Source organism: Meles meles, chromosome 15, assembly GCF_922984935.1.
Source record: "Meles meles chromosome 15, mMelMel3.1 paternal haplotype, whole genome shotgun sequence".
Taxonomy (NCBI): domain Eukaryota; kingdom Metazoa; phylum Chordata; class Mammalia; order Carnivora; family Mustelidae; genus Meles; species Meles meles.
Window position 1 is genome coordinate 73,602,545 of NC_060080.1, and position 13,025 is coordinate 73,615,569.

A 13,025-nucleotide genomic window follows, 5' to 3' on the forward strand; every position below is an offset into this window, starting at 1 on the left:
AGAGAAATAGTGTAAATGAAGGTTGCTTTGAATTACTGTAAATATGCAAGTGTTATGATGATCATTAAATCATTTAAAAACGTAAGTGTTTTAAGATTTTTTTTTCAGTTGCAGGTATGACAAATTGAACTCAAACTAACTTAGACGCAAGGGGGGAATTTGCTAGAAAGGTATGTGAATAGTTCACAGAACAACAGGAAAAAGAGGAGCACAGGCCCTTAAGTATAACTGAGGCCAGAGATCTGTTGTTGGGTTTTGTTTGTTTGTTTGTTTTTTATTTTCAGGGATCTGTTTTTGCAACTCTTACACTCTCAGCATGTGCTCCTTCCCCATATCTTCCTTTACTTCTGTGAGGTAACAAAACCATGGAGCACACTGGTCCTGAGCCTCCCATCTCACAAGTCTGCCTTCCAAGAGAAATTAGGCTGCTTAGCTCCAGTTTGAAAAATCCTAGGGAAGGTCTCTGACACCTCGGGTGAGATGCCCATCCTTGGGTCCATAAACTCTGACCTGAACAGACAGGTCAGGTGGGAAACCCCCTAGGCCCTGACCAAACCTAGAGACTAGATCTCTCTTTTCCCAAATGAAGACTTCTATGACAGATGTCACCAGGGTAAGCAAGGGACACATGACTACAGAGACCAGTAAAGGCCAGAAAGCAAACACTGGGGACCTCTTGATGCAGATCCACGGTCCCCTGCCCCAATCTTAAGGGCATAGTGTGCTCTCTATCCATCTTGGGAGGTGAGAGAGAGGGGCCAAAACTTAGAATAAATGATTATTTTCTCAAAGAAGGGGCTATTATAAACCTAAATAAATAAATAAAACAAAACAAGACAGCAGGTTTGACTGAAGAGACTGGGAAATTACTGATGAAATAGTCTTTACCCTTCCAGTGGAGAAGAGATTGTGAGAAGACCAGATCGGCCATAGAGAAAGGAAAGGCTCCATTTTCTCTGCACCTCTAAACAGACCATGAATCAATTATGGTCACATAGCATAAGCAAGAAAAAGTTTTGGTTTGTGCTATTCAAACTCCATCCTGAACAATAAAAGATCTGGCTTAAAACAAGACTTGGGACTTCCTTAAACATCATGAAAGGATAATAATGGAGAACAGAGATGTTGGCCCTTAGTTCAATGTGGATGAATAAAAAAATTATATATTAAAACAGTGGTCTTTAAAGACACACACCTAAAATAAAGTTATTGATTCATTGATGAAAACGTTGTGACCAGAGGCTTAGAGAAACCTAACCCTGTATTTCCATTAATTGTTAATTCATTGTTTATGGCAATTTGAGACCATAACTATTGCCAAATAAGGGGAATCAAATGTAATGTATATAGATTGAGAACAATGTGGAACTCCCCTTGGTCATCATACAGTGACCAATTACGACATGGGGTTACCTAGAAGATATTGTCACTCTCTGGGTGTGCATTATTTCTTGGTGCAATGGAGTCATATGTTTTCCATCTTAGTGTCTATCTGAAAATCAAGAACTTCTTTCAATCTTCAAAGCTCCATCTTTTGAAATCATACATTTTGCTTCATAATAACCTGCTGTATGTAGCAGCTCCTACAGTGGCATTGGAAGACCAGCCAGCCCCACCTGTATCTCCCCACACAGGCATTAAGATAACTCAGTAACAATTTTCTCTGGTCTAGTTTCACAATACCCATTACTGGTCAGAAGAAAACCTGATTACTGAGATAATGGACAGCAAAGAACATTTGTGTGGGTGGATATAAGGAAAGGACTAAAGAAGGCAACCTTTGGGTCTTTTGTTAATGGTATATTGCCCTTGTGTTATTTGTATTTCTAATCTAGTGGTAAAATGCATCTCACTCTACAGTAAAATTACAGAAGGGGTGTGGGAAGGTGGAGAAAGAAAAGAACTTTCCTCTACTTCATTTTCTTTTGAGCAGTTAGCTCCAAAGTTCAGGTTTTGTAATGAGTGCTCAGTGAGGCAGAATCTGAACAGAATCTGATGATTTGCAACTTTGAGGAGCTCTACTAAAAATAGGAATTCTGGACTTTGAAGTTTTGCAACTCCGTTCTTTGGCTGTGCTCTAATGCTTCGCCTCCCTCAGTCACAACGAGACAGAAGAATGGCAGAATAAACACAGAGCCCTCACATAGCTAGTCCAAAGTCACATGGTAAACGCTGGCAGAATCATAACTAGAACCCAAGTTCTTTGTCTCTACCGTAGGCTGTATTTTTCTGTAAGTCAAGCTAAGTGACCACATATAAGAAACCTTTTGCTATAGCTTAAAGAATCAGAAGGTGAACAATGAGATACCACTTCACATTAGTCAGAATGTCTAAAATTAACAAGCCAGGAAACAACAGATGTTGGCGAGGATGTGGAGAAAGGGGAACCCTCCTACACTGTTGGTGGGAATGCAAGCTGGTGCAGCCACTCTGGAAAACAGCATGGAGGTTCCGCAAAAAGTTGAAAATAGAGCTACCCTACAACTCGGCAATTGCACTACAGCAATGTCCACAATAGCTGACCTATGGAAAGAGCCCAAATATCCACTAACAAATGAATTAAAGAAGATGTGATACACACACACATACACAATGGAATACCACTCACCAATCAAAAAAAAAAAATGAAATCTTGCCATTTGCAACAACATGGATAGAATTAGAGGGTATTATGCTAAGCAAAATAAGTCAATCAGAGAAAGACCATTATATTATCTCACTCATATGTGGAATTTAAGAAACAAAACAGAGGATCATCGGGGAAGAGAGGAAAAAATAAAACAAGACAAAATCAGAGAGGGAGACAAACCCTAAGAGGTTCTTAATCTTAGGAAACAAACTGAGGGCTGCTGGAGGGGAAGAGGGTGAGGGGGATGGGATTAACTGGGTGATAGACATTAAGGAGGATAGGTGACATAATGATGACTGTAATTATGAAAGACTGATGAATCTCTGACCTCTACCTCTGAAACCAATAATACACTACATATTAATCAACTAAATTTAAATTAAAAAATTTTAAACTAATTAAGAAAAACAAAATGAAAAGAATCAGAAGGTGAATGAGTCCTAGATTAGGGGTGAAGATGCCAAAGGGTGCATTATACAACTCGGTATTTGTTTGGACTTGTGACTTCATGAAATAGATACCATTGAAGTTGTGTAAAGGGAAGAGGCAGGGGCTGGGCTAAGAATTCAGGGGTTTCTTACATAATCCAAGGGCAAAGTCTGAGGTCAAGGAGGTGCAAGGGGGAAGCAGGAGCAGAAATATTTTACTGCTCATGCCTTACTTTACCTCTGCTCTCCTGTGTCTTGACTTCATTATTGTTTTTTTCCCTTAAGACTGGTTTTCTCTGCCTCCCTATCTTATAGGAGGAAATCGTCATGAACAGCACCAGATTTCTATAAATTAACCTAGCACATACTTTTTAAGTTTGTGGTTTGTTATTATGGACAATTTTTAAAACACATACAAAAGAAGAGAGAATAATATAATGAGCCCCCATGTACCCATAACCTAGCTTTGACAGTGATACACTCTGGCCTACAACCCCATCTATGTTCTCCCAACCCACTTGATTAATTTGAAACATATCTCATATGTCATATATTTTTTTTAAAAGATTTTATTTATTTATTTATTTGACAGAGAGAGACCACAAGTAGATAGAGAGGCAGGCAGAGAGAGAGAGAGGGAAGCAGGCTCGCTGCCGAGCAGAGAGCCTGATGTGGGACTCGATCCCAGGACCCTGAGATCATGACCTGAGCCGAAGGCAGCGGCTTAACCCACTGAGCCACCCAGGCACCCCATGTCATATTATTTTTTTTTAATGTATTTATTTACTTGAGAGAGAGAGAGTGCACAAGCAGGAGGGGCAGAGGGAGAGAGACATTCTTAGGCAGACTCCATGCTGAGCACAGAGCCCGAAGCAGGGCTCTAACTCAAGACCCTGAAATAGGAACTGAGCTGAAATCAAAAGGAGCGGGGGAAACAGGGAACACAACACGGGGCTGAATCCCTCAATTCCAGGACCCAGAGTTCTTGACATGAGCTGAAGGCGAAGAGTTAACAGACTGAGTCCCCCAGCGACCCTCATATTATAACTTTTTATTTACTCTTTTAGCAAGACAGTTTTCAAATTCAAATACATATCTTTTTAATTTTTTTTTAAGATTTTATTTATTTATTTGACAGAAAGAGATAGCAAGAGGAAACACAAGCACAGAGGACCTGGAGAGGGAGAAGCAGGCTCCCCGCTGAGCAGAGAGTCCAATGTGGAGCTTGATCCCAAGACTCTGGGATCATGACCTGAGCTGAAGGCAGAAGCCCTGTGACTGAGCCACACAGGCACTCCTCAAATGCGTATCGTTTTAAAATTGAAGTCTAGCTTACACAATGTTACATTAGTTTCAGGTGTACAACATTGTGATTCAGCAAGTCTATCCATCATGCTCTGCTCTCCACAAGTGTAGCTACCCTCTCCTGATGTCCTTTTTCTGGTCCTCTTGACTGTAACAGTTTCTCTGAGTTTCCTTATTTTTGATGACCTAGACAGTCTTGAGGAGTACTGGTCAATTGTTTTGTTGAGTGTGCCTCCATTGGGATTTGTCTAATGTTTTCTTATGATTAGACTGGAGTTAGATTTTTGGAAAGCAGACCAAAGAGGTAAAGTGCTATTCTTAACATATCATATATCACATCAAGGGCAATGTGAGCAACGTGTTAATCTTGATCATCTTGATAATCTACTAGATGTTGATGATCGGTTAGTCTTTGGTGTTGAGCTGCATTTGCTTAAACATGGAGCCTTTTCTTATTCCACTCTTCTGCCTTTATATTCTGATTTTGCTCTTTCTCTGGAGCGTTCACCCATACAATGGCTATAAAACAAAAGATGTATATTGAGGGACAATGGGTGATAAGACCAGAAATGGGAGGACACGATGCAGTGAGTTGTTTTGTTTTGTTTTGTTTTTTAAGTTTATGCCCAACATGGGGCTTGAACTCTTGACCCTGAAATCAAAAGTCACATGCTCTACCAACTGAGCCAGCCTGGCATCCCGTGTACTAGCTTTTAAGTTTGGCCTTTTGGGCAAGGGATGAGGTGAGGTAGAAGAGGTGGAGAGTAAAGATTTAACTTTCTGATTTTTGAAAGTCCACTCCTGAACTGTGCAGTACGGGCATCCTCATTATGTGTGTGTGTGTGTGTGTGTGTGTGTGTGTGTGTGTGTGTGTAGTAGAACATGCATGATGCAAAATTTACCATTTTAACCATTTTTCAGGTGCACATTCAGTGGCGTTAAGTACACTCATATTTTTCTGCAACCACCATCACCATGCAGCTCTAGAACTTCAGCATCTTTCCAAACTGAAACTCTGTATTGTTAAACCCTAACTGCACATTCCCCACTCCCCGCCAGCTCCTGGCAACCACCAGCCCATTTTCTTTTTCTATGAATTTGACTACTCTAGTATCTCATGTAAGTGTAACTCTACAGTCTTTGTCCTTTTGTGCCTGGCTTACTTTACTTAGCATATGATCTCCATGCTTCATCCATGTGGTAGCATGTGTCAGAATTTCATTCCATTTTAAAGCTGAATAATATACCACATATTACTTATCCATTCATGTGTAAATAAACATTTTAAAAATAACAGCCACCCTAATGGGTATGAAGTATATCTCATGTGGTTTCGATTGACATTTTCCTAATGATGGTGATGTTGAACATCGTTTCATGTGCTAATTGGAATCCTTAATTTTTAAAGACGCTTTACCCTTGCCCATTGTTTATTTGCATATGCTACAGCAAATTTCACCCTCTTATTCCTTGCCAGTGTCACACAGAAGGACAGAGAGTAAGGGCACAAGCTTCTCTAACTCTGTAAGTGGCTGTATTGGGACATGTTCGGACTGCCTTTCTCTGTAGCTCTACAAATCAGCAGGCCTCAGTTAGGACAACAGGTTTACCTAAAAATGGCCTCCAAAGTGTCCTCTCTGACTCTAGGCGACCCTCTCTGTTGCCACAGATTGCTAGCTTCATAGATTATGTGGACATAGGAAAACACCTGAATCCTTGGGCTCCACTCTCCTTTCCCACACTCTGCTTCACTGTTTCTGATTTTCAATCCCCCTCCTCAACACTCTCCCATGTGTGTGTGCACCTCTTCTCTTACTCTAAATGGCTTCCCTGTTCCCCACCATCTGGACAAATGCTTCACAACATTAACTCTTTTTCCTCTTCCTCAGTTATCTTTTTTAAGACCGTTAGCATTTTAAAAATCTGGATCACTATTGGTATTTATTTTCTTTATCTTTTAAGTGGGCATTTTATTTATTTGTACTTAAGCCTATAAACCAACAAGCCAAACTGGTACGATTATCATGATAAATTAAAATACAAAACATCTTTCTACAAATACTAGAATATTGAACAAATTAGGAATTGTAGTAAAACAACACAAAGAGCAGAGGAAATCGACAAAGCACAGTATACCTTAACCCTTCATGGTAACAACTGAGGTTATTAACAAGTAAAGCCTTACAATCTCAGAAAATGCAAATCATCCTTCAGCACACATCTTTGTATTTCTACTTCCTATTCTTGAGGTTAGATTCTAGAGCCTAGAGATATCCAAATTAGTATTATATCTAATTATCTATAGCCAGAAACATCTTTTGTCATGTTGCCCATAGCAGCCAAAGCTACTGAAACTCCTTTTATCAGACTCCAATCATACCCCCTCATTCGACACAATCAGTACAACGAGAAAACATATCAAAGCAGAGATACAGGACCCTACAAAACAAAGCTTAGGGGAACTAATACAGCCACTGCCCAAACTGAGATTGAATAATATACTCATCATCACATATCTTTAGGCTGTATGTTCATAGAGTAATTTGGGAATAAATGCATTATTTGCTGGGTACTTCAGTTAGTGGTTTGTGGCATTACACTGTGGCTTTCCCCAGCAGTTTCTGAGATGGGCTCCAAACCGTTGACAAGATTTTGCTGGAACTGGATCCAGGGCTACACAGATTCCTCTCCATAACTGTGGAGCTGATTGTTCTAGGCTTGGTTATTCCAGGTGTGAGGAGACCAGGTCTGACTGTTTCAGGAACGGTTGCTCCAATTGTGGTTATACCAGGTCTGGTCCTCCATATCGGATGGTTTCCAGAAGGGTTCATTAGCTATCCCTGGCGACAGGAAGAGAAGCCTGGCTGTTCTGTAGCTGTTCAGTTGATCTGAGTCACACTGTTGCTATTCTCTGGCCAGTTGCTGTTCTTACACTTCATTCTCTGGTTCTGGAACCAGGTCTTAACCTGCTTATAGTTAAGGTTCAGAAAGTTGGAATGTTCTTGCATCTGTAGGAGACTGAGGTATTTCTGTCTCTGAAATCTCTCACTGAGTACATGTAGCTGGGTCTGAGCGAGGGCAGTTCTGATCTGTTTCTTCCCTGGTCCGTATCTTCCTTCTTCACTGTGCTCTCCTCTACAGAGGTGGGTCTTAGTTTTACTCTGGGACTGGTGGAAGAATCGGGGCCATCCTGAAAAGCAGATCCATAGAAGAAGAAAGAGGAGAGATGGTCTCCATGTGGGGTGTCTCAGCAGAAGACATTTGCAAAGATGCATAATGTTCTTCATGCCCATAAATCTCAGGCACTGGACAAGAGTCCCTAGAATTGGATGCTCTGGGACCAGGTGGGCATTGGGGCTGAGCTGGACCCACACTCATGATGCTGAATTGTGGGTGCAGGGGGAAGAGCAAAATTGTAAGAAAGGTTCATCTATGTGGAAGAGCTTAGAGAAATATGAATATCTCCAGATGTATATGTGCTACCGAAGCGAGCACTGAAGATCTCCAGCTGTAAGAGTATCAGAAGGATAGGTGGGGGTTTCCTGGGTGGCTCAGTCAGTTAACTGTCTGACTCTTTTTTTTTTTTTTTTAAGATTTTATTTATTTATTTGAGAGACAGAGAGAATGAGAGAGAGTGAGCATGAGAGGGGGAACGTCAGAAGGAGAAGCAGACCCCCTCTGAGCAGGAAGCCCGCTGTGGGACTGAATCATGGGACTCCAGGATCATGACCTGAGCTGAAGGCAGTCACTCAGCCAACGAGACATCCAGGCACCCGAGTGTCTGACTTGATCTCAGCTCAGGTCTTGATCTCAAGGTCATGAGTTGAAGCCCCATGTTGGGCTCCATGCTGGGCATGGAGCCTACTTTAAAAAAAAAAAAAAAAGAATATCAAAAAGATGGGATAGCAAGAGCCAACCAGCCCAATCCAGCAAAAGGTCAGCATTTATTTTCTTTATATTGTTATTACACCATGTTTTAAGACATGTGCCCTCAACTAAACTGCAGAACTTAAAGACAAGAACCGTATCTCATTCAGCCATTCACACTCAGTGATGGCTGGGAATACACACACATCCATGTAAGCTCCAAATGTGCCTGCGGCACCTGGAGAGGGCCTGGGAAGCAGTCCATCACCAGAAGGAAAGTAGTCTCATCACACTCCTGCAAACACAGAGCATTTCTTTACTTTTCCCATTGCATTTCTCCCAGTTAGACTTTGTCTTGGATGGGTTTCCAGTTTTGCCCTCCCCACCCCGGGTGTCTTCCTCTCCTCTCCTTCCTCAACGGTCCTCCCCAGGTTTCCACACTTTCCTCTCCACACGACTCTTGGTTCTACTACAGAGGCTCATCCTCCTGGGGCCAGCACTCCATCCCATGAGTTCAGGGGAGTCTTTGGCTTGTCAGATTCTTCAGAGCAGAGCACATACAGGGCAATCTATTTTTTCTTTTATTTAAGAAAAAATTTGCTAATGTTGACTGCATCCCAAAACATAACTTCAGTGTTTGTCAGGCTACCAAGTCTCTGTCTCTTTACTTTTGCTTGCCAAGAACTCCCCCTCTCGACCAATGGGACAGAAAAAAAAAATTCTGACTTGCCATATACATAGTACATATATTTATGTAGCCCTGCATTTCAAGAAAGAAGATTGTTATTCACTATTTCCTTTCCAAGCCAATCCATTAGCAGGACCCAAATTTCTCCACTCATTTTTCATCTCTTGTTTGGATGCCTAGAAAAGCCTCCCAGCTTATCTCCCCACTTCCATTCTTACCCAACTACAGTCTTTTCTCCACACAGCACCAGAGTGATTTTTTTTAAAGTAGGTTCAATGCAGGGCTTGAACTCCTGACCCTGAATCAAGACCCAAGCTAAGCTCAAGAGTTGGACACTTAGGGACACCTGAGTGGCTCAGTTGGTTAAGCATCTGCCTTTGGCTCAGGTCATGATCCCAGAGCCCTGGGATTGGGCCCCATGTCAGGCTCCCTGCTCAGCAGGAAACCTGCTTCTCCCTTTCCCCTGTGCTCCTGCTATCTCTTTGCCAGAAAATAGCAACAGTGTGACTCAGACTCTCAATTAAATAAAAATCTTAAAAAAAAAAAAAAAAAGGAGTTGGACACCTAAGTGTCTTAACTGAATCACCCAGGCACCCCCAGAGTGATCTTTTAAAACATACCACTTTTCTTAAAACCCTCATGATTGCCAGAGCACATAGAACAAAATTCAGACTCTTTACCATGTTAGTAAGCCTTTACATGATCTTGTTCCTGTGACTCCCCACTTCATGTAACAGTTATCCATTGCTGCATAACAAAACACCCCCAAACTTGGTGACTTAAAGCAGTAATGCTTTATTATTTCTCACAATTCTGTAGGTTTCTCTACTGGTCTCTCCTAAGACCACTCATGCAGCTGCAGTCATCTTGGTAGAGCAGTGGTGGTGGACAGAGGGTCCAAATGCCTCATTTGCTTAACAGGCAGTTGGCATTGGCTGTTGACTGGACTCCTCAGTTCTTTTCCTTGTGGCCTCTTAGTGATCTAGTAAGCTTAGTGAGCTTCTCTGCAGCACAGAGAGGTTCCAAGAGAGTGGTGGCAAAATCTCAAGTTTCCTTAAGGTCCCCGCTCTGGAATTTGTATGTTACATCTGTCATATGCTATTGATCAAAGCAAATCGGGGCACCTGGCTGACTCAGACAGTTGAGCATCCACCTTGTGATTTTGCTCAGGTCATGATCTCGTGGGTTGTGGGATCAAGCCCCGCATCGGGCTCCACACTCAGCAGGGAGTCTGGTTGAGATTCTCTCTCCCTCTTGTTCTGCCCATATGTGCGCTTGTGCTCTCTCTCAAACAAATAAATCAATCTTAAAAAAAAAAAAAGTTAAACCTAACCTGAATAAACCTAGCCCTTTGGGTTACACAATGACTAGGACTCTTATTTTCTCTGTTACTAATTATTATGAAAATGAGTTAAATTTCATTAGCATTTCACTAAATCAGTAGGAAATGTTCCATAAATGTTAGTAACTATTATCAGTATAATTATTACTTTTTTTAAAAAGACGTATTTACTTATTTTAGAAAGAGAGCACGCACACATGTAAGTGGTAGGGGACAGAGAGAGAGAGAGAAGGAGACAGAGAATCCTCTGGCAGACTCCGAGCTCAGTGGGATGCCCAATGCAGGGCTTGATCTCAGAAGCCTGAGATCATGACCTGACTGGAAACCAAGAGTTGGCCGCTTAACCCACCGAGCAGCCCTGGTGACCCAACAAATATTACTCTTTAGCTCACAGTCTCTCCAGGTCCATTGACATGTCAGTCTTCCTCTATATTATGTACCTTTTACTTCAAGCAAAGTGAGGGAATTCTTACATTTGAGTAATCCTTGACTGGGACAGCTTTTCTTGTTGGAGTCTTTTTAAAAGTTTCTAACAATCAATAAGCCAAACTAAAAATTTTCACAAGCAAACTGAAGACATATAGTTAGGTATTTTTCCTGTCCATCCTCTACAACCATGAGAGAAAGTTGTGAAAGAAAGGTTCCTTTTTGCAGAATCCCACGTGATATATGTGGAAGGTTGATAGAATTTTAAAAAAATCAACATTTTGTAATTCCTGACAAAAATTCAAGGCAAAGAGCATTTGATACCATTAGATGAAGGGTTGCTGGGGGGTAGTTTACACTGGGGGGATCAGAGGGTCCCCGCCGCCGGATTTACTGATCCATCTCAGTGTCTGAATGAAGAGTGAGCTAACTGTGTCATGCAGGTACTCCAGTGAGAGGTGGGATAGAGTACACAACATCACTTCTGAAGCATCCTTGCCCACATATTTAAACTGAGTCACACTCAGGTTTTAAATGACACTTCTAGTTTATAGGCAACCCAAGGGTAAGAGGGACAAGTTAGGGGACACCTCAGGGAAGCTGTTGGCCATATGCAGAATGCCGACCACCCGATGACTGGAAAGTGATAAAGAGGGTGTGCTCAGGAGAAGAGACGTAGGGTTTTCTTACAAAGTTAAACATACACATTCATTGTGACAAGTTATTCTACTCTGGGGTATTTACCCAAGAGAAATGAAAACACATGTCCACAAAAAGACTCATACAAAAATATTCATAGCAGCTTTTTCCCCAGGAGCCCAGACTGGAAACTATCCCAATGTCCAGCAACAGGAATGTGCACAAGCAGATTGTGGTACATGCGGATGATGGAATATAACTCACAGTAAAAGAAACATACAACAGCAGGGATGAACCCCCAGAATATACTGAGGACAAGTAGCTGCATACAACAAGGAACAGGCAAAATCCATCCACGGTGAGAGAAGTCAGAGCAGTGGCTGGGGGCGAAGGGAGAGTTGTCTGTGAAGGCACAGGAGGAAAGCTTCTGAGCTGAGGGAAACATTCTCTGTCATGATAAGGATGTAAGCTGCCAGGTATCTGCATTTATCCAGACTCTTTGAACTACGTGCTTAATACTTGTACATTTCCTTCCATATAAGGAGAAGTTAAGTAGGAGGGAATGAGGGAGGGAAATTGAGAGAGAGAAAGAAGAGAGGGACAAAGAGAGAGAGAGAGAGAACCAAACAACAAACGCGATGTGTGGACTTCTTAGATTCACAAACGGCTGCAAAAAGTTTTATATTCAAGGAAAATTGAATGTGGACTACATGAGCATGTCGATGACTCCAAGGGATTTTGAATTTTTAGATGTAAAAATGGCAAGTGGCTACGTAAGAAAATGCCTAGTTTCAGAAACACATGCTGAGGGACGCCTGGGTGTCTCTGTCAGTTAGACGGCTGCCTTCGGCTCAGGTCATGATCCCAAGGTCCTGGGATTGAGTCCCTGCTCAGTGGGGAGCCTGCTTCTCCCTCTGCCTGCTACTCCCCCTGCTTCTCCTCTCTCTCTTTCTCTCTGACAAATAAATAAAATCTTAGGGAAAAAAAAAGAAATGCATACTGAAATATTTATGGTAATGTAACATGATGTCGGGGCTATAATATCTAAGAGGGAAAAGCAACTAAAAACATTTAATGGGTCATAAAAAGTGAGCATAACAAAATCATGACAGCTCTGGAACCTGGGTAGCGACTATATGGGGATTTACTGTTCTATTTTTTGGTATATTTGAATTTTTTTGTAATAAAAATATGGAATTGTTCTAAGTCAACAGAGAATATAATACCCACAATATAAAACCAGAAAGTATATGGAAGTTTTCAAAATTATATTCTCTTTCCTCATCAGACCAGAGATCAATTTTCCGTGTTTTCTGCCTTGGCAGATTTTTTGCTTTGATTAAAATTCACACCTTCCGAGATCCACAATTATGAATGGATTATATTAATCACATTTATTTCATATTTCAATCAATAAATAGTTACTGAGAAATAACAGTAATGTGCTTTACAGAGAATGTTCCAAAAGCAGCACCTACACCCAGTTATTCTCCTATCCAGGGAAGGAGTCACTTTGGGGAAGGGGTCTTCCTGCCTGGCAGAATCTCATCTTACCACCAGGGGGCGCATCCTCACCGAATTTGCTTTAGAAAAGATAACATCAGACCAACATTGTCTGAGGAGCTGGTTACCAGTCTCTTGGCGCGCCCACGACCAGAGTTTGTAATTGTTTAGGCATGTCTCTGGTGACCTCATCCCACT

The 13,025-nt window shown here is 41.6% G+C and overlaps 1 pseudogene; it reads right to left on the bottom strand.

Moving 5' to 3' along the window:
• Positions 1–6,870: 6,870 nt before the first annotated feature.
• LOC123925452 lies at positions 6,871–7,740 on the bottom strand (annotated as a pseudogene).
• Positions 7,741–13,025: the final 5,285 nt, after the last annotated feature.